The 26742-nt window shown below is 40.8% G+C and overlaps 1 protein-coding gene across 4 annotated transcripts in view; it reads left to right on the forward strand.

Annotated features, from left to right (window-relative positions):
• The first annotated feature begins 1583 nt into the window (after positions 1 to 1583).
• Positions 1584 to 26742, forward strand: part of dlgap1b (discs, large (Drosophila) homolog-associated protein 1b) — a 108549-nt gene continuing 83390 nt past the window's right edge. For 3 of the 4 annotated variants that reach the window (XM_037757390.1, XM_037757393.1, XM_037757392.1), the window contains exon 1: positions 1587 to 1798. The gene's annotated coding sequence lies outside the window, so the exon portion shown is untranslated. Of the gene's footprint in view, positions 1799 to 26742 lie in introns of all 4 variants that reach the window. The other variant, XM_037757394.1, reaches the window with a different exon arrangement.

The raw sequence follows: 26742 nt of genomic DNA on the forward strand, positions 1-26742 counted from the left end.
GATGATTAAGTACAGTATGTACATGTAAACATATCTATACTGTATGTATGTACGTACATTCATGTCATGTTCTCTTCCATGTTGGCTTAAACAGCGTAAATAAATCTTGACATGCGAGAGAAAATATTTAAAGAATAAAATAAAATAGTTCCGAATAATAATTTAAAAAACAAAATATCTCTTCCATATGTTGGCTTAAACAGCGTAAATAATTATTGACATGCGAGAGAAAATATAAAAAAAATTCAGAAAAATATTTGAAAAACAAAATATATAAAAAATAATATATATTTCTAAATATATATATTTATATATAAATAAAAAATAATCAAAATAATATATCTAATTTTTTAATTAAAAATAATATATTTATTTATATTTTATATTTGTATAAATATAATATATAAAATAAATAAACACATTTATATACGGTATATACAGTATATAAAATTCTAGCCTTTCCCAGGACTTTCTTCCTCAGTGGATGGATATTACTCAGTTGTAAAGGTGTGGCTATATCTCAGAAACATGCTAGTAAGTGAATGTATTTTAAATATAGCCTTATATATGTAGCATATAAACTCATATATAATGTTTTCATGTGACTGATAGACAAATAAAATATTTTATAAATCAATTATTATTGATTTTCTGGCTTAATTATGAAACATGTAGGAAATAACCTAAGATTAGTGATAATGTATCCACTCCAACACCACCAGTAGTTATAATAATAGGTACACTACTTAATATTAGTCCACTATTACTATTAACCCTCCTGTTACCTTCAAATTTACTAACATCCTTTATCCTTGGGGTCAATTTGACCCCAGCAATTTAAACCTCCAGAAAATGATTATAATTAAAATTGTTACCCAAGTTTATGTGTCAGGTACTTTATGTTTGTTTGTTGACTACCTAAATAGCCCTTTAAATAAAATCAATATCTTCACGGGAACCATATTTTGCCGCCCCCAAAGCGTGGGGAAATATCAAAGTTCTCGCGAGAATGATGTTTCCCCTCCCCCATGTTGTGTGAACTATCAGTGGTTCTTGCACTACTACAGTTATGGTTATGTTAGGTTAGGGCCCTAAAGCTTTTTGAAGATTATAAAGTTGCATGTTATAGTGACGTCAATATCATCCAAAACAAATGTGTGTAAAATGTTGATATTTATATATATATATATATATATATATATATATATATATATATATATATATATATGTTTTATACAGCTAAAACAGCCTGGGGTCAAATTGACCCCAAAGAACACCGATGCGTACAGCATGTGTACAGGACATTGAAAACATATCATCATTTTAATTTTATGTTTATCCAGTTGTCCCCATTAAATTAGGAAAAGTCATTAAATATGAAGCAAAAAAAATTATGTCAATCATTTATTTAGAGACGTTAAAAATTGAATGGGGTCAAATTGACCCCAAAGATAATAGGAGGGTTAATTGTAAGTTTTATCTAGCTATATCTCTGAAATGTCTTGTGTGTGGACCATAGATGAGTGGACTGCTGAAGGATCCAGCTCAGAGTGACTCCATGTCTGACTTTGCCTCCCTCCATCCTTATGAAGCGCTGTTTCATCCGTTCAGTGATGCCTCTGCAGCCCACAGACGGAGCGATACAGGAAGATACTCCAGTGTATGGGACCTTACCATCCAAGTGACGTCCTATATGATAAATCCAGACTTGTTACATTCTCACTGCAAAAGAAGCAATCAGCTACATTCAGAGGATTACTCTTCAGAGGCGAGTCTCGGACGGCCTGTGTGGATAAAGGTAGGGGTACAAATGCGCAAATTGTTTGTCTCGTTTCATTCATTCTGCAGGGAGCAATTTGTTTGCACTTGTCATCACTTATAACATCTCATTATCAAAACATGCCACTTTTTTTTTCCTCTTGAATGTGCAGTCCTGGACGTCATGCTTGTTTGTTTCCATGTCACATTGTGCGTAATGGACTGCATTGATTGTTTATTCCCACAACTTTTATTATGAGCCAGGACACTGATAGAAATTAGGTCATTTATTTTGACAAAGTTGTTAGACTGCATTTCCCCCTTATGTATGGCACGTTGACAACCGTCCTCACCACTTGCCGTAAGTGATAATGAGGCATGGGTAAAAAAAAAAAAAAAAAAAAATCCAACCAATCACCCAATCCGGAACAACCGCGTCTGCTATTGCGTCCTTGGCATTTTATTATGAGGATAAAGATGCAGAATTGTGCTTCTTTTATAACAGCTTGGAAGCAACATGAAAAAGCTGAACATGCTGCTACCACTTGTGGGATACAGTTGGAACATGTGGCCATCATATCACTCTGTGTGTCCAAAGCTTTTGAGGTGACTCCTTCTATTATAGAATCTGAAGCCTTGCAGGCTGTAGACAGACGCTCCAGTGATGGGTTCAGGGGCACCATGCCTTTTATTCCAATAGTCAATCTGCTCTATGGGTTCATTCTGGCTCTCTGTCTCCTTTTAAAATTGGCTTGGTGTTACATTGTGGTCTGCAACAGACAGCAGCACTGCTCCACACTGAATGTGAGTCATTAAAACACTGCCACAAGTACAGTAGTAGCCCGTGAAATTCAGTCGGCGTAAACGAACAACATTACATCTGTAATTTACTCTCTAGACTTACTCCAGCTGCGACATGAATGGACCACTTGTCTGATGTAAATGCACAACTAGTTTGTCTAGCAGAATAAAGCTGTGTTAATGGCTCCTGGTGTAGATGGAAATTATATGCCATTAGGATAGACTGTAATTATTGTTGTGTGTGTGTGTGGAGAGGCACTGAGCCAATTGGGGGGGGGGGAAAGCAATTGTTATTCTGGCTCCAGCAGAGGTAGAGCCAGATTCAAGGATGATAGGAAGGGATCAAGGCTAAAGGTCTTGACACACCAATCCGATGGTTTGCCGTCAGACAGTTTGGGGCCATCGGCCTAGTTTTTGCGGTGTGTCCCGCACCGTCGGCTCTAGTCTGTCCGTGTTGGAGGTTTCGTGGCATGTTGAACAGGCGGTGGCGCCCGTCGGTGAGAGAAACCACTCTAATTGGCTGTTCAGCTTAAACAAATCAGTGCACCACATGAGAAACGGAAGTGAGGAAAGCAAGCCAACAAGTAAAGAGGAAAAACACAGAAGGCTCTTCTCATTGTTCATCTTTATCTCATCTGCTCGTTCCAATACACAGATATTTTTACGACAACATTGGCCATCTGGAATCAAGCTAAGTGGTGAGTGAGAGTGGTGTGAAAATGGTCGGCAAACGCCGCTTTGTTTTGTGTACATATCATTACAATAGCTTGTACATCCGCAGTCCTCGGTCTTCCGGTTTCTCTTTTTGAATGACTAATACAGACTACCTGCAGGACGTCCTTGCTAACTGGCCGTCGGCTGTAGTCTTTGCAGTGTGTTCGGGCCAAAACAAAGCCAACGTGAGGCGTTCGTCGCCGCTAATTCTCTGATGTCAGTTTGGTGTGTCCCCAGCTTAAGAGGTCAATCAAGTATAAAGAAGCTATTAGCACCCTACCAAAATTAATTAAGTACTTAAATAATACAGGAACAGGAATATTGACTGAAAGCTGCAGGCCACACAGATCCTCCAGATTTGTGTGCTACAGGATAAGAGGCATATTTAACGATTTCCCCTCTCTCTCTATCTCCTACTCCAAGTGAAAGGCATTGCAAGGCAGACATTTTTTCCCATTCTTTTATCTCAGAGAAGCAGCGAACAGTCCCACAATCTGTTGATCTTCCCTCGGTGCCTGTGTCACTTCCTTAAACCGTGCACGCTCTCCTTGTTAAACGCAAAAGGCCCTATGCAGCATCTGCTCCCCTTCCCATCCCCCCCGTTAGAGACCCTCCGCATCTCGCTCCTATGACTGACTGCAGTGGCCTCATACGACTGTGGAGTGTTGGAGTGATCATTAGCTGCCTTTTCTCTTTGCCCGTCAGATAATTATGTACTCGGTGCTGATCTCTCAACCTTGTGCCGGTGCTTCATTAGCTTGCTTTTTGTCTTGATGCCGTTATCAGCCGTGGTGGCATCCCCCCCGTATCATTTTCATAAATCTCACAGATGATGAGAAAGATTTACAGATTTGAAGGTCCTTTGTGACAGCCTCTTTTTATTCCCAGGTCAATTAGAAGAGCTCCTTGTCTGTGTTGTGCTGTTGCTGAACGGCGCCAGTTTAGTTAAAACACGACGAGATCTGCTCTGCTACAAAATACCTGTAAACACCGCCTCAGCCGCCTGCTTTCCACACGCTGCCTGTGGAATATTAAGGATGCTTTCGAGGGGAGATAAGGGCTGTTGAATATTTTAAAATCTCTGTATATTTTTCACACTTCTTCCATAGCCAGCAAGTCTGGCTTTGCCATGTAATTATGCAGATAATGCAGTCCGGATGTTAATGTGTCATCACTAACAGGCCTTGTTTGTGTGTTTTTGCTGTTCTGTTTTGAGCTTTTCTTTGAAGCCACGGAACCCTGAAATTAAAATGAAATTATAAAAGGACCATCAGATTTGAGCAGACCGAAGGGCAGAAGGAGACTAGTAGTGGCACAAATATTGCTTTCTAACGCCCCACGGCTTTACAATAAAAATAAGGGATGATGACAGCAAAGAAGATTTTGCAATGCACAGCGATGACATAGCTGTTACTCATAACTTGTCTCCCTCAGGTTTTATTTGCGAAGGCCAGAAGTCACAATCATGTGGTAATGATGGTTGTGGATGACAGCGATGATGAGTCAGCTGTAGCAGTATCCTCTGATGTACTGTAGTTTCAGGCTGTGTTCTTTTCTTTGTTGAATTTTAATTACACTGCACTGTTCTACTGAGCGGAGCACCGTCAGGTCCCACAATTGCTTTTCAGTGGTTCACCTACTGTATGAGAGCAGGACATCTTCTGTGTCCAATTCCTCTCTCTCACACTGATAAGACTTACTAGTTTGGCTTGAGGGGACTCTTCAAGCACTCCTGCACTAGTCCTGTAATCTCAGCCTGCACACTTTCCGCCGCACTTAGCTTGCTGAGATTGGTCGTACGGGGGCCGTCAGCAGGGCCAATTTAATTTCTTCATCTTTTTCTCCTGTGGATTTTTTTTTTTTTTTTTTTCAAGATTTAAGGAGAACAAGCTGTGAGCTACCTCAGGGGGGAAACCAGTGGAGGACCTTTATGTTTTTTGTGCTCCAACTGTGAGGTTTAGAGGGAGCTGAACTTCTTTACAAAGCCTGTATTCACTGAAGACTACAGGTCCTCATGAGGAGTGTGTGTGCCACTGCCCATGAAACAGGCCTCACCAGCCTGGTTTCATTCTCAGGGCGTCAAATACCGACTAGGGATGTTAATAATTAACCGTTTACCGACATTAAGAATTTTAACCGATTAATGCTATCGGTTAAACGGTTAAAAGAAATATAAAAAAATAGCGAAAAAGGCGTAGCAAAACTCAGAGCAGCGGCTTGTCACTTAAAGGAGAATAGCTGGTCCGCCTTAACAGCCCACCTAAAGTGAGTCTGAGCCGGAGTTGCAGGACACAGGAGCTTGGCTTGGGTCTTGAGGAGTTGTAGCATTTATTCACCGACAAATAAACTGTACACACACTGCACTGTTACGTTCACAGCTATAACTCCACTGACAACCCCGCACTCACCGCCGCCACACAAACACGGTCTGTCGGACACTCGCTAACGTTACGCCGGGCAGACACACTGCTGACAACCTCGCAGCTAAACTAAATGATGCGTTGGAGACTTACTGGGACAATACACGCAGCGTCATGGCTGCTACAGTCACTCTCCCAGACGGGTGAACTCGGGACTCAGTTGTCTGTTTTGCACATACACTGCAGCTGGTGATAAATGATGGATTTAACCTGTTTGTGCATCAGCTTATCGTTGCAGCTGGGCGGCTTGTTAGGCACTAAAAATAGCACCGCTGCTTGCGACACACTTATCTTGTCGGTTAACGGTTAATAAACGGTTAACGAGGATTAGTTATCTGATTGGAAAAAAATCAGCATCCCCAGTACCGATGCTTTGTCTCGGCCGTCGGCATTTGATACCACCTCACAAGGCACCATTAAGCGCCTGTATGAGACGCACCGGGCTTTCTATTAACTACAATGTACACAGTCAGATGTTCGTTCGTGTCCTGTGTTCACAACTTTCAGTTTTATTTTCACTTCACAAATGTAGTAGTTTCAAGCCCAGCCAGTTCTTTCCTAAACCTAACTAAGTGGTTTGTTGCCTAAACCTAAAGTGATGCCAAGGGGAATGACAAAGCTGTAATGAGTTGGGATGAGAACATGTTGGCCTCACTGTGCCTGGGCAGATTGTCACTCACACCGAATGAACACAGACTCAGTGCTCGAATACATTTACTAATCCCGCTCCTCTCAGATTATCTGCCTTTTGAGGAGTTTTAGGATGGAAAAAAAAAATCACTTTCTGCTCCCCAGGATTTATTCTTAATAACTCGTCTGGCTTTTGATTTTTTTTTTCTTACTCTTGATTGTCAGCATAACATATTCATGTAGCTGCCCCTTTCACTTAACTGACAAATATAATTCATTTGGAGGTCAAACCCATTACCCTTATAATGTGCTGCAGCTGAAGCATGAGGAAAAGTACATTACTCTTACTGATGAAGTCGCTTTGCTGTACAGTATATACAGTATTCTGCTGAGGGAGTACCGTGTGTGCAGCACCTCTGACAAAGAGCATTGTATACCATTACAGCTTCCCTTCATGCCTGCTCATGCCTGCAGGACTTATACAGTCTATGCCTCAGGCTTTCTCTCTGTGTTGATAGTGTGTGTGTGTTTCTCTACACACATTATAAACAGCTCACAGTATGTCTGATCACAACATTACCTCTCCACAGTTCTGTCATGCCCTTCTGTGAAGCCCATTCTGTCTTGTCCATCTTTCATTAGTGAGGAGAAGCAAACACAGCCACAGCGGTCTCACCTTTTTTGTCTTGCAGTGACACTGGGTCCCTTTTCATGTGTGATGCCATTCATGTCACAGCACGCTCCGTTGAAATGCTTTGGTGTGATAGTCTGCTTTTTATTAGCCTTTCACCAGAAACTGGGGCACTCATTTGTTGATATAAAGCCATAATGTAGACATGCATTTGTCAGGGGACAATGTCAATTCTGGTGGGAGAGCGGGGGAAAGGGGAAGAGAGGCATGTTTGTATGCCTTCAAGCTATTGGAGCATGCTCCGACTGTGAAAGGCCACTGCCATTGTTGGGTAACATAATCCACCAGGGAGGCCTTCGGCCAGACACCGGGGAGGACTGCCTGTACACACTCTCCCCCTCTCTCTCTCTCAGTACAGATGCATATCCCTTTCTGTGCTGGAATCAGCTGCTGAATGCTAAGCTATTTTCAACTGTTACTGAACCTGTGTGTGGGGTGACAGCGCACACATCCTCTTATTGTTGCCGTTCTGAACACAAATTCTCTGCCGGCTGACAGCTTGTTTAAACAGTCTTATTGATAGCGGTGTATTCCGCTATTCTTCGCTGATGGCGAGGGGCTGAATGGAGACAAACAAATACCTCCTCTGGGAAAAAAGTCATTCCAGATATAATAACTCTCTGTGGATGGTTTTAATGAAGTACGGTGGTGTGTATGGTCACCTGCAGAAATGATGCCAACAATAATGCGTCTGCGAGCTGTGAGGTTTGTGATTTGATAGTGGAATAAGTGGCTCACAATGGATTATACAGACTCCTGCTTCAGTATCGGATTGCTTGCAATCTAATATGTATAGATATTATTTTCAGCCGTGTGCTCCAGATCATACTAGAGACATAACCACTTAAAAGATGGGTGAGTAGTAGGCCACTTGCTCTTTTACGATGTTTGTGTTTTTTTAAACAGAGAACACAGGTTTTATTCTGCGATATTTACTGAAAATGACATACAATACAGCCAACAGCAGCCTGAGTAAATGCTCAGGCTCCTGGCAGTCTCCCTCCAGCCAGCTGCCACCTTATTAAGGTATTTGTAGTGAAATGAGGAAGTATCGTATCATGTAACTCCTCATTTCATCTTCACCGATCAGCCATTCCTCATCCGTTGGAATAAGGAATAAATAGAAACAGGGCGTCTGACAAAAGTTCAGCTCAGAACGTTATTTCCTTGATTAATCGATTAGTTGTTTGGTCTATTAAATGTCAGAAAAAGGTGAAAAGTGATGATCAGTGTTTCCCAAAACCTGAGATGACGTCCTCAAATGTCTTGTTTTGTCCACAACTCAAAGATATTCAGTTTACTGTCACAGAGGAGTAAAGAAACAAGAAAATATTCACATTTAAGAAGCTAGAATCAGAGAAGTTTGCCTTTTTTTCTTAAAAAAATTACTCAAACCGATTTAATTAATTATCAAAATAGTTGACGAATAATTGAATTATTGACAACTAATTGATTAATCGTTGCAGCTCTAGTTGTGTAATTTCATTCTATCATTAATTTGTTATATTTAGTATTCAGATCAGGAGTCATAAGAATTGCTGACCTAAACCGTCGTCCAAAACTTTAACCCAGAAGGATCTGATATGTAATGCAATGTAATGAAGTTCCTCCTCTTCTGTCTCTAACCCGGTTATCAGGTTATCAAACATCATTTAAAGTCAAATGGCAGTCATGCTGTTAAAATGATTTCCCATAAAAAGGTTCAAATGTTCATTTTTCTCACTTACAATTTCATATTCTTTGTGAGTGAACAGCTCTGTGCCGCTAAGTGAAGCCCCTCATTGCCTCGATTGTGAGGGCTCTGCATGTGAGTGGGAAGTCGACATATTTCTTGTTCAAATAGCTTTCTTTTTTTATGAAACAACATTTTTGCTGGCATACACAAAAGTCACATATCCATTATAAAGCAATCATGCCTCAGAAATGGCAATATGCTAATGTTTGTACAAAACATCATGCATATTTCTAAACAGGGTTTTCTCCTATAATCCCCAACATCATTTAATAGGCTAATCTAAGATCTGGGAAGCCAGTGGCAGAGTTGATGTTCATGTCTTTGTACCACAGTCTGTTAGCATGTGTACACAGTAAAGCCAGAGAGACTCATTTGCTTGCAGACTGAAGCTTTAGGAAAGTCTAGATGGCTTGTCTACTAGACTGACAGTGATGAGAGAGGGGGAGAGGGCTGATGCCTCTTTTGAGACGATTTTTGACAAGATTATACCGTTTTGGCATGAGGCACTGAAGATTATGATATCTATGAAACAACGTAAGGCAATCCTGAGTAGTGTGTATGCTCTTTACCACGTAATAATTAAAGTATAGAGTTCATTTGAAACCATATAATAGGCAATTTTGTTTCATCCAAACAGTGCCAGTTGAAACCATGTTATAATATAAATTGCAAACAGATAGTTTGCACTGACACTGACTTTTAATGGTCTTACAATTGTCTAGACAAGATAATAGCTTCTGTTATCATCCCAACATTTTAAAAAAGGTGTATTATTCCCGAGGCGTCTCGATAGATAAATTATTTCGTAGGGCATAATATTTTCACAGCGATCATCAAACCTTAGCCGCCTAGATGGGATGATGGGTGCAACAGGAATGGGCCACAATCAGTGTTGTGTCAACCTGTTTAACTTCTACACAGCACAGGTGTGACATCCTTTAATAACAAACCATTGTGACATTTTAACAGTTCATCTGACACTGATGAAGAATTTAGCAATTTTTCAACCCAGGTGCTGGTCCGCCTTGTTCCATCACTTCTTGCAATAATTAAAACGGATCCACTGTCACAAAATGATGAAAATGATCATGATCAGTGTTAAAGAGGACCTTTTATGCTTATTTTCAGGTGCATACTTGTAGTTTGGGTTTCTACTTGAACATGTTTACATGCTTTAAAGTAAAAAGAAAACGCTTTACTTTTCTCATACCAGCGGAGCTGCAGCACCTCTTTTCACCCTCTGTTAGGGCTGCGTGATTATGGACAAAATGCTAATCACACACGGTTATTTATCACGATAATTCATACATTTTAGGTACAAAATATTTGTTTTGCAAATTCACATTTAAGTTAACAGAGCGCTGTTTTCACTTCAATGTTGTGCTACATTTCAACTGTCAAAAACTCTAAATGTTATCCTTTTACTTTGTTATTGTCATCTATAGTGGTTATTTGCATAAAACACAAAATTCAAATGATTAGGAAATAAATTATTGTATTTTTATTGATAAAAAAAGTCTTGGAATTAGTAGTTCTGATTATATATTAGAAGCAGCTTAGAGATAGTGTTAGGAAGTTAAACAGGTCATATTTCTCTCTCTATTATCTATTTTATATTGCTGTGAAAACATCTTTAAACAACTTAAAGTTTCTCGCCAAAAACTCCATTTTACAAGATTACATTTGAACACATCATGATAGCGTTATAATCTACCATCGCCCAATATTCATTATACTGGGTAGAACTTGAACGCACCATAAGCACCATAACGGAGCTGTATAGCGTGTAGCTCCGTGCTGCCGGCAGACTAGCAAGGTATTATGCAAATGTGTTACTTGGTGACATCACCACATTACAGAAGAAAAGGCGGGACTTGAAGCGAGGCGTTTCAGTCAGTTCAGGAGCAGTGTTTCTGTGGGGGAGAGTAACTCCCTTTGGTGTGGACTTTGTAACTTTGTAGACCATTTACATGCACAAAAAAACGATATAACAAACCTAAAGGAAATGGAAAAGCACAAAAGCATAATAGGTCTTCTTTAACCTCTGTAACAAATACATTACGTTTGCTGTGACTGCTTCACAATAAAAACGTTTAATGTGAAGCAGCAGTGCAAATGTTGGGTTTACATTAGCAGTAACTTAATACAGCTCTGATATGACGTTGGGAAAGTAAACAGTAAACAGCGAGGTTGATAAATATGCTATCGAGAGATATGGATATTACAGAAAAAATGGCAAAAATAAATGGTGTCAGAAATCTAGAAACATAACTTCAAACAAAATCCCACTTTATAATATTTAGTCCAGTTTCCAACAAGTTTTTCCTCATATCATATTTGTCCTCTGGACTGTGAAGATGCTTGTTGCTCACAGTGTCACTTTGGTGAGGCTTGGCTCCGCAGAGCAGTGAGGGGGCTTCTTTTGACCTGCCAGCATCCCTCCACGCCACAGCTTTCTGCAGCGCCCTGTAGCAGCTGGCCTGGCTGCCTCTCAGTGGCTGTGACAGGAGAAAGGGGGATGATGATGAATCAGGGGCATGACGAAGATCTCCCCAGCACTGACTCCTCTCTGAGTCGCCGGGCGCTGTCACACAGCGAGAGAGCGTGTGATCACAGTTACATTCAGCCATTTTAAAGCTCATAGGCAAGTGTGGTTCCGCAAAGCTGGCGCACATTACTGATCCACAGGGACAGATTTTATATGTCTTATATGGTTTTAGGGAACGGTGAAGTACTTTGCAATCTGCTTATTTTATTGAAACTCATCAGAATGCCATTAACTCCCTATTTATTGGTGTCTCATTAATTGTTTTAAAACCGCCTCTCCCTTAAGCATAGAATACACAGTTGTTGGCATTAGCATGTCACGTGCCGGTCAGAGGTCCAGGTTAGGTTGAGTCATGTGACCCAACATCTAGGAAAGCCTTTGTGAGCAGCGCTCCTGTTTATTTAAAGCACGGAGATTTATTTAAGAGCTTGTTACACAAGATAAGCTGCAAAAGGTACAGCTCTAAATGGAATAGAAGAGCCTATTTGTAAACGTCCGCAAGTGCCAGGGTTAAGTGCCTGGCTGAGAGATGAATGGAGACGATATGCAAGAGAGGATCATTTCAACAATGGGTGTTTTAAAAGGTAGATATTTTGTGATGGCAGCCCTTAATTTAGCTCATCTCTTTTGAATAGAGTATAATGTGGGGTTTTCATTGCGCTCATCTAAACGCTGACAGCATTCTGTCAGTTCAGAGAAAGTAATAGTTAGACGGATGGCCTGAATGTTAGAGCAGAAACTCTGATACATCAGTGGCTGAAATGTCTCCCTCCTCAAGCCCTACATGCCCAATACATGGGATTACTCTGATTCCATTTTTGACAACCCACAAGAGATGGTCTGAGGCAGAACTGACTGAGTAGGGAGGTTTTGGATCCAAAATGGTGTCAGCTCAGGCTGAAAGCCCCTCCGCGTTCTTGATTTTAATTGAGAGAGAGCCCCTCAAGCGTGCTGCCAATCCTCCCAGTAGAAGAAAATCCTAAAGGGAACTTTTCCTGCAGTGAAATGTTGAACTACTCATCGTCCTTCTGCGCCAACGTACAGCGCTCGCAGCTTTCCTGCCTCCTCCTGCTGTAAGAGTATTATTATTCTTTTAGAGACATAAATCATGTGACTGACACTTGAACGGTGAGATATGTCACTTAGATATGTAGCGTCCTGATTACGTGTATGAAGTACATGCATACAACATGCATTAATCTTGATATGGTTGCATGATCCGTAGGATTAGTTGGGATTAGCAAATCTATCCAATTTCACATGACAGCAATAATAATCTGTTTCTGAACTAATAACCTGTTAATCGTGTTGGGAAAATATTTATTCCCACATGGAAGTGAATGCAACACTTCTGACCCGACACTTAAATAATTGATAAAAAAAAAAGAGGCGGGGGGGGTCCAGATGCAATCATAACATGCGCTTGAGTTTTATATAGGACCCATGCACTGTGGAATGTCCATGTGAGGAAAGGCAAGGCCTTAAAACTCTGCCAGATTTCATTTCACGCTCCGCAGAGCACAGCCTCTGAGACGGTGACATTTACATGGCCCTCTATACCACCGCCAGTTGCTGCAGGCCCAAGGCACTGGCTAAATCAGGCACAAGAGGGCCAATGAATGAGGAGGCAATGAGAGCGGGAGAACAAGGAGGAGATGGCTAATGTGCTGTGCAGAAGATGCACATAGAGGACCGTATCACATCACAGTCATCTTTAGTAGAAAGACGTCTCTTTGGAGGAACATACAGTGCAGTCTGTGAAATATATAAATTATGCAGTGGTAATGCATCATCTTTGTCTCTGTATCATCGCTAAGATGTTACATGATGTGCACTGACCTTTGTAAATGATTATGGTATATGCAAAACCATGAACTCCCACAAACATTAAAACAGTTCATTTAGGCAAACCCCATTATACGAACAAATAGCTCTGCATGTGCCACAGTAGTGTTGACAGTGTGTGTGTGGGGGAGGAGACCATTGTTCAGTCAGTAAGACCAGCTTTTCCAGGGATTATCTGCTCCAAAGACCAACTGGTCGTCTCCCAACCAAAAGGTCATCAGGCTAGTTTAAATGCTAGTTAACCCCAGCTGCCCGATTTCAACATACTCGCTCTATCCCTGGCTAATCTGATTGGGTCTCTCCACCTCTAGTAGCTGCTTCACTTCAACCAGCATGAGTAGTTTAGTCCTTACTGAGCTCCACGTCGGCGCTTCTCTTCCTGATGGCGCTCCCCCTGAGAGGTTTCCCAGTAGGTTGAAATAAACATGCAGAGCAGCTGCACACGCTGAAATGTTTCTGGCTGCATTCAAAGGAAACCCTTTGGCAATAGGAGAGTGTTTCTTCCTCTGAACCCATTACAGACTGCTTTCACAGGTCTTCCAGTAAGCTCCTGAAATTGTATGAAAACAATGCACATTTGGCTTATATAATAACTGCACAGGACAACTTGGGCATCATCTCCTCATGCATGCTGTATCGTCTGAGAGTATTCCTTTCGCTGAGCCTGTTTGGCTCAAATTCCCTGCTCCTTTCGGTCTTCAAATCCTGGCTTTTGCTTTTGTTTTTGTTTCCTGGCAAGTCACTTTGCTATGATATTTGTTCCCAGGTGGTGTGAAACTATAGAGCCGTGTGTACCGGGAGCCTGTTCGACTCAGAAAAGCTGTGGAGTTGTGCGTGACAGCCTTTCATTGTCTGCAGAAATGTTTTATTTAAATCACAACATATTTCAATAAAATGTTGAGGCATAACTGCGCTGCAATATAATCAGATGTAGAAGGGGAAGAGGCAGATGGACCTAATGACGTAGCTCGAGAGCAGGTGGAGGTCAGCGTCGCCACCACGCAGTCTCAACTGGCCTGTTCGTCACGGTGCAGTGAATCAATACGGCTGTCAAGCAGATGAGTCCGCACTGCTAGTCCATTACAAAGTGGTTAAATCTAGCTACGGCGCTTACTAACCGCCATAATGAGGTGGTAACAAAGTTATGGAATCATTAGTGAGCATGTGTCCCGGCAGGACGGCGAGGGAAAGCGAGCTTGGGGAGGTTACAGCGTGACAGATGGTGGCTGTATGTGTGTGTCAGTGTGTGAATGAGTGAATGCTTGGTGCTGGTACTCAGGGTTGTTTTTGCACACAAACAAGTGGAAAGACGGACCAAATATGGTATTCTACTTGGTCTATTGGTCTTGAAATTGTTGCCAGTTTTAGTTTCACTCTTTCATGAGGAGAGTTTGTTTTGACAGCAACATGATTTTATTTACAGTTTGGAGGATTAATCCTTCGTAGCCCTTTTGCCATCTTGGTACAGTGTTGTGTATCATATAACAGTGGTTATATTTAGTGTCCTAAATTGGTTTTATCCACGTCAAATGTCATTATTTTCTGTGGTAGTTTGTATCATATACCTTTATTCAATTTAGCTACATTAAAGGCTCCCTAATCAGTCACACATTTTATGCGTAATAATTCATCTGAAACAATAACTCAAATGGACCTCAACCAAATGTCATGTTTGCATTAATTCCTGGATTATCTCTTGGTTTATGGAAACAATCATTTGTCAAATTAAGTCTATACGGATTACAGAGTCCAGCTACCAAACTGACCAGCATTCTTTTTTATGATTCACACGAGACCCCGGAACACGAGTCTGTAAAACACGTCAATAATGTGGTGTAAAATAAACGCAGATCCTTGTGTGGGGTTTTTAAGTTCAGCCATAAATCACCATGTTGCGTTTTTTGGCTGCAAGGAGAGAAAAAGGGGGGAGAGCGGAGGAAGAGGAGGGAGGGACTGAAACTGTGGTACAAAGCCAAAACATGACCGATGCCAAGGTGGCAGGCATGGAAGAGGTGGGAGGGAGAGAGAAGACGAGAGGGGAAAAACATCTTCTCAATCTAATAACCTGCATGGATGGACAGTGACGTACCTATTTATGACCAATCATCTAGATTACCCCTCTATTTATTGTTTTTTTTTTCCATACAGCGAGCATAGTCAGAGGTATTAGAGTTTATTTTGATAGTGTCACAAGAGGCTTTTTTCCTCCATTTCATTTTGTATGAAAAACAACTTCCATACAGACTTGAAAATGGCTCAAACTACATAATAGTCCACAGAAAGTAAGTCACTGTAATTTTGGTGTGCATGCATCACTCACAATAGCTCTCTGTTAAAGCTGAAGTAGGCGAGATTGGAGAAAATATGATTAAAAAAAGTTATTTTTTATAAAACGGTCGCTACATCCTGACAGTAGTACATGAAACCTGAAAAAAATCATGTGCCTCAGTGTCCTCCGGTGTCCTACGGTGTCCTCTGGTGTCCTCTGGTGTCCTCCGGTGCTCCTAACGGCATCTGTAAGATTTCACAGACCAGAGGAAAACAAGCAGTAAGAGTTGATCTGAGATCCGCTGTCCAGCTGCTGTCTCTGAGAGCCGGCTGTCAATCACTCGCGAACTCTGACCAAATGGTCAAACTAGGCAGCGCTGATCAAATATGAATCAATATTATGTTATGTTAATGCCTATTTCTCGCCTCAAATGTTTTCAGAATCATCTTGTAGTGTACGGTTTAGCTGTAAAATGAGAAAGTTTGTGATGCCGCTGCCATTTTGAGATCTGGTGAAGGAACGCCAAGTTCTGGTCACGTGAACGGAGCACAGCCAACAGGAATGCTCTCTTAATGAAATGACCTGTGATTGGTCAAAGTCTCCCGTCACGGGCTAGATTTTCTAAAACCTGAAAACAGAGCCGTGAGGAGGTGCAGAAGTCTAGTTATCTCTCAGAACACTTGAATTACAATATGCTGAAAGGTTAGTATGGAATTTTTGCCCAATGATGCCAAAAATACACTGCCTACTGTCACTTTAAAGCTGGCCCACACTAAAAGTTTTTTCAAATCTTAAAATATTTAAAATGTTGAGACCCCACTCATAACGTTTAAATTTAACAGTTTTGTTCCTATAGTGTGTGGTGAGCAACGATTTGACCAATACTGAAAATTCCCGAAGGATGGATGGATGAAGTCATGGAGACGCTTGAAATTAACACTCACGTTGTTGCCAAAAATCAACAAGTTGGTCCTCCATTTCTGTGGTCCATCTTACTACTTTATGCTTCGCATTTTGCATTAGCTCATGCATTAGACACGGCTGGTATGATGGCGGTGGTTGTCCTTCCGCTTCAGTCAGCTTGGTTCCCAATTGGCTATCGTTCTTTCCCACATGACTGCATCATCGGCTGACCTCGGGGTTCCCCACACACAACAGGAGATCTGATCGTAAATATTGAACATGTTTAATCGGTGCAGCTCTTAACAAACGTCACACCACAGGAATATCTGGAAAGATAATCTTTTGAACCATAAAACAATCTGGGATGGCTGACAATTGTCGGGAGGGGGAGATTGGTCCCAAAATTGTCTTGATTCTAGTGTAGTGTGTACTCTGGCATTAGTCATTTGACACTTACAGGAAAAAGACAAAATTTGTCACATCCATTTTTTGTTTGTTTTGTGTCAACGAAAAAGTGGTAACTGTTAAAAAGTGATTTTGAATTACGCTATTGTTCTTTTAAAATCGTGAGTGCATCCTCTACTTTGCTTTTGCTGACTGGCCTTGGCAAAGCTCGCCATGTTGTCTTTCCTCTCCAAAGATTGACTTTTTAAAAGAAAAAATAATTGTAACCTCAAAGTGTGAAACCTGCACTTTTTGCTAGAGTAGCTTTCTTTAAAAAAAGTCCTCTTGTGGCTCTTTACAAGCCCAGATTGTCCTGGCGACAGAGCGACAGTGAATATTGCCCTGCTCCCAATCTTCCACCTGCAGAGAGGCCAGGAGGGGAATGAATCAGCAGACCCCTCCATCGATGTCGTCTTCATTCTAGCTCTTCTCCTCTCTTGACCTCCGCACCCACTCGTTTGTGACAGAGATATTTAGCGTCTAGATTTATTAGTAATTTAATTAGCGGGGGAACAAAAAGGTCAGAAGCGCCGAGGTCTTTGCACATGTGCGACAGAGAGAGTTCTTTGCTAATTGAGCACAAAATGGACAGACAGCTGGAGGTCAGACATCAGTCTGGCCCTGTGGGCTGAGTGATGGGGCTGCTGTTGAATTAGCTGGCTTCTCATCCTGTTATTGGTCACCACTTTTTCAGGTCACCACTCGCGCCTGTGTTCTCGCTGAGCCTTTTCAGGGACATGCCATTTTTAGTATAGATAATCTAGATATACATAATAAAAGTGGTTTTGGATTGAGTTCAGGACAGAAGATTTGCAGGGAGATCAAAATATGTTTTTGGCTGAAACTAAGCGATGGCGTGTGTGTGTGTGTTTGTGTGTGTGTTTGTGGGTGTGTATGTGTGTGTGTGACAGAGAGAGAAAGATGAATGAATGTCCCTGAGAGCATGTTAGTGCAGTTTGCAGGATGACTTCAGCACCACGGACAGCGTCTCATGCTTCATGCATATCACTTTGCTCTTTTATCTGTATCGCTGCACTCCGTCTGTTCTCACACACACACACACACACACACACACACACACACACACACACACACACACAGACTGATTCAAAAGCAAACGTTTATAGATTAATGAACAGCAAAGATCTTTGGATCAAATTTCCGCGATAAGCTCAGCAAACACAAGTTCACAGCCTGCAAAAGGAACAGAGCTTAATTTAGCATTACCTGTTATTTTATCAGCTTATTTCCATCGCTGGCTTTGACACCTTACAAATTTACAGAGCGGTATTTGGAGCAAAAACTGTGACACAAGCCCTCTGTATAAAAATTTAGTTTCATTCTTTTTATTGCATTATTTGTGCAAAATGCTATAATGGAGACTGTATTTAATCACTTACACATTCTGAAATGAATGGTTCCAGTATGTATAGATTAGGCATGTCAAAGTTAACGCGTTAATGCAAATATGTTTTAATGCCACTAATTAACACATTCGACCTTTCGGAGGTTGTATCGGGCTCTGTTTTAAAGCTAGAGTGAAGATACTGGTATCATATGAACCTAGAAAACCTAAAGAATCCATTGGTACCATATCATACTAGCGTGTCGTGAAGGAGGTTAAATAATGCGCTGAACTTATGCTATTTTGGCGAGGAAAAACTGTCATGGTCATTTTCAAAGGGGTGAAAATGGGTTCTATGGGTACCCACGAGTCTCCCCTTTACAGACATGCCCACTTTATGATAATCACATGCAGTTTGGGGCAAGACATAGTCAAGTCAGCACACTGACACACTGACAGCTGTTGTTGCCTGTTGGGCTGCAGTTTGCCATGTTATGATTTGAGCATATTTTTTATGCTAAATGCAGTACCTGTGAGGGTTTCTGGAAAATATGTGTCATTGTTTTGTGTTGTTAATTGATTTCCAATAATAAATATATACATACATTTGCATAAATAAAGCATATTATTTTAAGAGTATTAAATACTTAACAAATCTCCCTTTAAGGTACATTTTGAACAGATAAAAAAATGTGCAATTAATTTGCGATTAATTGCGATTAATCATGGACAATCATGCGATTAATCGCGATTAAATATTTTAATTGATTGACAGCCCTAAAAAAGATATTATCTGAAGCGTCAGATTGAAATGTTCATTCCACAACCTCTGCTGTTTCATAACCCTTGTTATGAAAGGACGCTTGTCTCATGTAAACCTCTAGTGTATCTTGGCTGTTCAAAAGGACGCCTGGTTGAGTGAGTGTGATGTTCACCATCAGCTCTTGTGTAGGTACTGTCCAACACTGCAAAGCTGTAAGACGAAATGATCAAACCACTCACCCACCTGACAACGCTTAGAGGGGCTGGGGACTTCAAGTTGTTTCATCTTCACTGTAATTGAATATTCATTTCCATCTCACTTACTTCCCTGACTCCATTCAGACAGGCATTTCATTGAACTCTATAGTCTGAATAAGACGGTTCTGGCCCGGATTATACTTTACAAAGTTCTGGTCTCTCTCACGAATTCTTGTTTGCCACATCAAAAAGAAGAGCGAGTGGAAAATGCAAACCGGCACCTTTTTACCCACTAATTTGAGATCAGAAAGCAAATCAATTAATGCCATTGTCCCTTTTTGGAATGAGATGTATCTAATGCATTATGGACAGCAAGCAAGCTTTTGTAGCGTAATTAGCAAGTTGTCGAGAAGAGGATGCTTGTTTTTTTTTTCCCTCCCTAAATGCTTTCCACACTGCCAGGCAGACAGACAGAGAAAGCCTGCGTGTCGAAAGCATGAAATACTGGCATCTGTGAGGACACCCAAATCTCCTTGGCGGTTCTGGCAGAGGGAAAGAGGGGAGTGCACAGGCAGCAGAAAATGGCTTAGTCAGGGTCATCACTAGCCAATAGCTTTGGATAGCTGTGACAAGCCAGGGCATTTTCTCAGGCTCCAATAAGCTAAGTGAGAAAAGATCTTCTTGACGCCGCGATGCCAACAAACACTTTTTCTCACGGTCTTTATTGGACATAATTATCATACATTTTATGGGGTGGTTCAGATCTTAGTGTTTATATGACACCTACAGAAGCTTTCATAGCCACAGCAGCAGGCAATTTGAAGTCCAAATGACATGAAATGGCATGTCCTGTACACTCTTTTGAGAATTTTTTTTTTTAATATTTTTTGCTTTGATGGCAACACCCCCTTTTTTTGTGGATATGCAGGTAAGAATGTATCTGTCTACGTAGGTAGAGAAATGCTTCAAAACCATCATCGTTCTTTTATTGGCTGACAATGATGAGACAACTGACTGGAACATAACACAGACTTTGTATCGCAACCCATATTAGTATAGTGCCCATACTAATGTCTCCTTCATTTGTACCAGTCGGAAACCTCCAGGTCTGAAAAGTCCCTTAAACTTGCATTCTTTCTAATATCCAGCAGGGGGCGACTCCTCTGGTTGTATAGAAGTCTATGAGAAAATGACCCTACTTTTCACTTGATTTATTACCTCAGTAAACATTATAAACATGAGTTTATGGTCTCAATCGCTAGTTTTAAGTCTCCTTCAATACAGCATGATGTTCATTTAGTAAATTATGGTCCCATTTAGAGTCAAATAGACCATAAAGCAGCATATGCTTTAGGGCGTGGTTAACTTGTGATAGATTGTCACTACCACGACGTTGTGCAGTCCGGACATTGTCCGTGTTTTTGTCTTAAAACTTCAACTCTTTCACAGTGTGTTTTCAGTTCATGAAAGTGAATTGTAACTTTTTGGTTGCCTAAAAATGTCTTGTTCAGCATTCGGTTGTGCTTAGCTCCACCCTCTGGTGTCACTTCTGGTTGCATAAAACCAAGACGGCGACTGACAAAATACCAAACTTAAGGCTTCAAAACTATAGTCCACCAACCAGTGGGTGAAGTCTGACAATGTACTATGTCCACTTCTTATATTCAGTCTATGATTTGTAAAAGCGTGAACAGAAATCTTGCACCTTAGCTTGCTGCTTGAACTACTAAACAAACATCAGTGTGTAAAAGCACACCGTTAACGTAATTTTGCTGGCTACAAAGTTGATTAGCTCGTTAGCTGCTGCACATCGATTAGCTTAAAAACTTTCAGTGTGACAGTAGAAGTCAGGATCTTTCAGTTTCGATGCTAAATTCTGCGATCCTTATAAATATGTATAAATGCCACTGCTGACAAAACCCTGGCTGTCGTTTCCTTGTAAGTCGGCAGAAGTTTGTTTACATTTTACCCCCGTCGGCTTAGCTGTCAATCAAAGCCTTACACCAACCCGCCCACTCAGACGCTCGGAGGCAAATGTTTCTGATGTATCTCAAAATACCCTCTTTCTTTCAATTTCAATAATAGATTTGTCAAATCACATTGACATGATTTTGGACGGCAAAAACGTCTGTGATTTGAGTTTGACTTTAAGATATTTTCTCCTTTTGGCAGTTTTTTTTTTTAAAATAATGCAGTTGTCGAACAGAATTGCCCTTGATTCAGCGTATCCCACAGAGACACTGTTGTCTGATCCGTATTCCATGTGGCTGCAACGCACTAAAAAGTAATAATAATCCCTCATCGTATGTTGTTTTCCATCATATGTGAATAGCCACAGCAGGAGGGGAGGTACTTCAGTATGGCTGAAGTCACGATACCTCTGTTGGCTGCTGCACAGCGGGATTATTCTTTGCATGTGAAAGTGCCTAGATGCTCTTTTCTAGATGAGTCTTGTCACTGGAGATGCACATAAGCATATATGGCTGTTGAAGTTCAGTGGCCCGCAGAACAACAGATGTACTTCCCGTGTTGACAGACACGCGAGTCGTGTCTCTAAAGCCAGTGTGCGTTTGTTTAGTGTGATGAAACCCAGTCGAACCCTCTCTGTTCAGCCACGCTGAAGGTTTGTCATGTTCTTTTTGTTTGTTATATGAGGATGCTTTTATAATATCAGGGTTTTTTTTTTGAGAGCTCAAATATACATGAATGCACATAGCAATAGATACCGCGCTGACAATATACAACCGTTCATGCACATGCTCAAAAAACACACACACTTGATGATGTCATTTGTATAATCTGATGGAATCTGGGCCAGCGTTGACGACGAGGAGGCAGCCGGCGGGATGAGCAGTCACTGTCATAATGATTTGGTGTGTAGGAGGGGAGGTATGGGGAACAGAGTGTGTGTGTTTGTGTAGTGGGGAGGAGTAACACCTAGCAGACGCAATTCTCTTGCTCATTTGCTTTATATGAAGGTTGCAACAAAACAAAATGTACTGAAGCGTGAGTCATTATACATTTTGTTGATGTAATTTATGCAGTCACTTGAATTAAAACAAAGTGGTTTCCGCTCCGTGTGCGCCATTAAACCATTAGTCATTTATGTTTGGCTGATCTGAGCAGGTAAAAAGAGGGAAACGTGTCAAAGAAAAGATAAGAAGGAAGATACATTGAAGCACCGCTCATGTGCAATTGAGTTTGGTAAACGCTGCAATTAACTTGTCGCGTTTACACCCGGCTGTGATAAATGGCAGATTTCCTTCAAGCCTAAACTCAGTCATTCAGTCATTTTGACTGTACTCACCCTTTAAACGTTGGCATTGCTTTTGGATTCTCTCATGTCTCAAAATGCCAGACAATTTGAAAGGCATCCTCACTACACAGTTTGATGAAAAACATGTTGCTTTTGGTCGCAAGCCACGTAATAAATTCTTGGAACAAATCCTGCAGAAATTACACCAGACATTTAGACATCTAATTAAGCTTTTGTTCATTGCCAAACATTAATTCTGATAGTTTTATACTCATGATGGACAACAGTTTATAAAGTAGTTTAATATTTACACTGAGGTCATTAAATGATTAGCGTAGTTTTCTTGTCTTTGCATAATCATTGCGCTCATCAAAAAATTAATCATATACAACGTTTTTTACAATGACCTGTGAAAACTCTGCCTGCAGCTATACGGCTGGAATAATGGGATAGCTAACAATCAATGTGTGTCTATTGATTTATACACAGGCCCAAAACAAACTAGACCACCACCGCCGTAGTGATGCGTCAACATCCTCTGATTGCCCCAAAGCAAACGTCAATGAAAATGATTAACTGACTGCTGTGTGTGAATATAGGAAAGGGAGTAGACGTGGGCCACAAAAGCATTGTTGTTGCTAACATTAACACCGTGCTGTGACGTCTTCAAGCTCTGAGGTGACGATGTTTCATCGATTGAAATCTTACGCATGTTTCATGCAAGTCGTGCCAATTTTTTCTCATAAAAGTACGTCAGTTCCAAGATTTTTATTATGCTTGATTGCCTCAAATACTGTAACTGATGATTTCTGTGCTTCCATCTTACGCTTTTACACAGCAGTTTCTTTATTTTTGTTTTGTCCTTCATGGCTATTCACAGGATGGCATTAGTTTGAGTTGCAGCCACTCAGTGAACAAGCAGTTCTGTCAAGTATTTAACTTTCTTGTCTGTGTTTGAAAGTATGTTTAGCTGAAGGTCATGTTTCATTTTGTGTTTTAGTTCATTTTCTTAGCATTTACATGCATGTGTTTCTGTACATGCCTGAATGTGTATTAAGCCGGTATTCATAGTAATCCTGTACACATATGCTTGTGTGGCGATGTGTATTTATAGCGCTGGGTGCATGTGAGTGGGCGTACAGGCGCATGTTTTGTGTGTGATTTAGATTGACGTGCCGTTACGGGAGGCAGTCGTAGTGTCAGTGTGGTGCTGCTGGCTGCCGGCCTGACCGTACCAGATTCTCCCCAGGTGATGACACTTACTGTAGATCCTGGCCGATGATGTAACCACCGCGCTCGCTGCCAACTATAACCTACACTTGATTTATCTTGACTCTCTCAACTCTCTCAGCTCCTCTGGCACAGCTGGGCATGTGCAGAGGGGAGAGTATAGAGAGGAGTTGGACACTGAGTCATCAAAATTTAAGTGCAGGCAAACTCATCAACAGTATGTTGGGATATTATTGAAAGATCCCTCAGGCCTCTACAAAAGCAGTCTTTAACTTTCAGTAGTGGACTTTTGTGCATACATCAACCAATATTTGTTTTCATAGTCAATTAATGCTGATTATTTTTTCAATTTAACGGCCCATCACAATTTCCTAGAGCCCCGGGCGATGTCATCAAATATCTTGTTTAAAGGTCTTTGCACACCAAGTACGTATTTTTTGTATGCGATTTTTTTATTCCGTTATCTACTAAAAGACGTTACACTAAGAAACCTTGCACACTGAGTCTGATGCGTCTTATTATTCTATTCGTTGCAGAAAATCACAGTACAAGACAAAACTGAATTCATTACTTGGGTGCCATGAAATGGATAGCACTAGTCCCACACGGGGCTAATGAATGAATGACATTAGCAAGAAGCTATCTTTTAGCTGCCTAAAGCAAAATCACTACTGTTTAATCTTTCCTACATCCTTTGTTTTGCGACCATCCCTGATTCTAAGCTGTTCGGCATCACCTGCCACAATCTATCTTTAAATTCTGCATCTCTGTGTTCTTTTATTTCTTTAGACAGAGTGAATGTTTATCAGATGCCATTTTGGAGGATGACGTTTGCACAGACAGTGGTCAAACAACCCTCTTTTGGCTTTTGACAGATGCAAAAAAATACAGAAAATCAAACCTGTTCCAAAAACTTTAATGACGGATGAAAGTTTCGGAGTCGGTGTGTAAATGTGATTGACACAACGGGAGGTTACATTTATTTTTAAATGTGCGACAATTAATACGGACTGGTTTGCAAAGGCCTTAACAGTCCACAACTCCAAAATATTAAATTTACAAGACAAGGAAAAGCTACAAAATGTCACATTTGAGAGGCTTAAACGAGAGAAAGTTTTGACATTTTGATTAAATAAGTAATTAATGGATTATCAAAATAGTTGCCTTTTTTCATCTATTAACTAATAGATTAATTGACTAATCGCTGCAGCTCTACATCACAAATGCAACGTTTATCTCATTACCAAAGGCAAAAAATATATTTTTAAAAGTTGCGTAAGCGGCATCTGCGTCATGACGTCTGATAAAAGGTTTGACATCAGCGTTACAAATTTAGAAGTTTAATCACAGCTTCATGAGGTCAAATCGTGCAAACAACTCATCATCCTTCAAAATGTTTTCAAAGTCAGAGCAAACGGCGAGAGACGACATCAGACATCACACCAGAGACCGAGACATTAACCCCCACCCTCTGTGGACACCATTACAGTGATATTGCATGTGGCGTTGTGTGCACACGCGGTAAGTTTATGTGTGCATGCACCAGGTTGTGTAGTATTCCGTCTAAGCCTTATTTTGTTCAGCATGTGTAATCCCCTTAAATTCCCCACTGATAGCCTGACTACCTTCGCTTCAGATTAGCTGAGGTAGAGATCAAGGAGTGCTCCTCTCACCAGTATGTGGGACGACACAGGAGGGACACATGGCTCGAGATAACAAAAAAGAAACGGTGTCATGAAAGATGCTGCCCTGGAAAACAAAATACATATGGTGTGTGATGTAGTGCAGTCACATCCTATAAACATTTGTATTCATATGATCTAACCATATAGGCATCTGTTTTGCATTCAAGCAAGCACTCACATATAATAACTGTAATATAATACACTTGATTTATTGCTTCATAGAGGCATAATCTTCCCATCAGAGAAATATGTGAATGTCATATAGGACTCATAAACAGGAATCAATCTCTTTAAGAGGCACCATTCTTCCTAATGAATCATGCTTTTTTTTCCCATAGACTGTTCTTATGTAAGTGTGATCTCTCGCTGCATTAAACGTATAACTCACAGACTCGTGTGAACAGTCACACTAGGTAACAAGCTAATGGGAGATTGCATATAGTGTGTACACGCTGATTTAATGATGTTCTTATGGGGTTGCTTGAGCGCTAGCTGGTACGAGCCAGATGGAGGGGTGAGTGTTCAGTCTGCAGGTCCGTGTTTCACTCTCTGCACGCAAATGAATGTTTATATAGTCTCTTTTATGTTTGTGCGGATGCCATCTTTTATTTATCTGCTTAAATTGTCAGATGCAACAAATGTTCAGGAGCTGTCGACACAGTGAAGCTTCTGTGAATTTCTGAAAAGGGGAGGGGGGAGGGGAGGGTTAGCCTAATGAGACTCTGCGAGAGTGAAACATTAGAATTACACAAGCATATCCCATGTCTTCTGGAGTCTCTGTAGAACCATCACATCCCTGCAGTATGTGAGTTAAATGTAGAATTTGGTGCAGAGGCGCAATAAAAAACAAACTGGCAAACAGTTGGAAAAACAACAGGATAAAAGGAAACCTATTACAGGAGATCAATTTGGTTTCTTTCTTGATGTGTATGCAGTATGTTTTATCAAAGATGTTTTACAAGAGATAGCTGCAATGTGTCTGTGAGGACTTCAGATGTTTCAGTTCAATAGATAATTACACTATTAAGTACACTATTAAGAGAATAGTTTGACATTTTGGGAACTATTCCTGTAATGAAACAAACCTGAAGACAATATTATTCTCATATACAGAATGTAAGCACCCTTTTTTCATCCAGTATAAGTAGAAAAATACACGTTTATTGATGTGTATTCAAGCAAGTATGGTACAGTACACACTGTACAGTTGGAGATGGCGAGTGTCCAGTGGTGCATTGGAGCAGAATAACATTAAGGTTCAAATGAGTTGAATGAAATGCAAGAAGTGAATTAGATGAGTATCATGGAGCAGGAGCACGAACACGGTGCCTGAGGCCAAATGAGCTACTGTACAAAGACGTGTGCAGAGTCGTGCAAAATTATGCGAACAATGTTGCATAATAATGATAATTTATCACGGTGAGAGAGCTAAGCCTAATGTTTTATTAATCTGCTTACTTGACAGTGGTGAGCTGTGCACTTTTCAACCTTTTTTTCCCCTCCCAGGC

The sequence above is a fragment of the Sebastes umbrosus genome, chromosome 21, assembly GCF_015220745.1.
Source record: "Sebastes umbrosus isolate fSebUmb1 chromosome 21, fSebUmb1.pri, whole genome shotgun sequence".
Taxonomy (NCBI): domain Eukaryota; kingdom Metazoa; phylum Chordata; class Actinopteri; order Perciformes; family Sebastidae; genus Sebastes; species Sebastes umbrosus.